The following is a 463-nucleotide window of genomic DNA, read 5'->3' as shown; positions in this document are numbered from 1 at the left end:
CATTGATATTGCTACTGAAACAACGTGTGACGGTATCAGGATTAAATAAAGTTTTTCCTTTCAACATAATTACTCTATTAGCTTCTAATGAGCCATTGTTTAGAAATTTATATGCAGTTAATCTATTGGTAAATGAATGGGAATGGGAAAGTGGAATACAAAAGGTTATATTGTCTGTGAGGCAATTTTATAACAATCTACTGGTATTTCTTGTGTCTTTTTATAAAAATTCTATTTATTTGATGAGAAGGGAATTGAAATTAGAAGTTTTATGTATTAATAATATGACTTCTTTCGTCGCTTAATGCCAGCAAAAGGAGAAAACGGAACTGAAATTTAAGAGACCAAAATCGCTCAATTTAAATTAGTTACAATTACTAAAATTAAAGGGAGTTGAGCAAATACATCTAACAAAATAACTGATAAAACAGACTATACATGTGATAAGAAGTTATTCATAGAA

This window comes from Penaeus monodon, chromosome 22 (assembly GCF_015228065.2).
Source record: "Penaeus monodon isolate SGIC_2016 chromosome 22, NSTDA_Pmon_1, whole genome shotgun sequence".
Taxonomy (NCBI): domain Eukaryota; kingdom Metazoa; phylum Arthropoda; class Malacostraca; order Decapoda; family Penaeidae; genus Penaeus; species Penaeus monodon.
The sequence above is the reverse complement of the archived record's forward strand: the minus strand, read 5'-3'. Positions refer to the sequence as shown.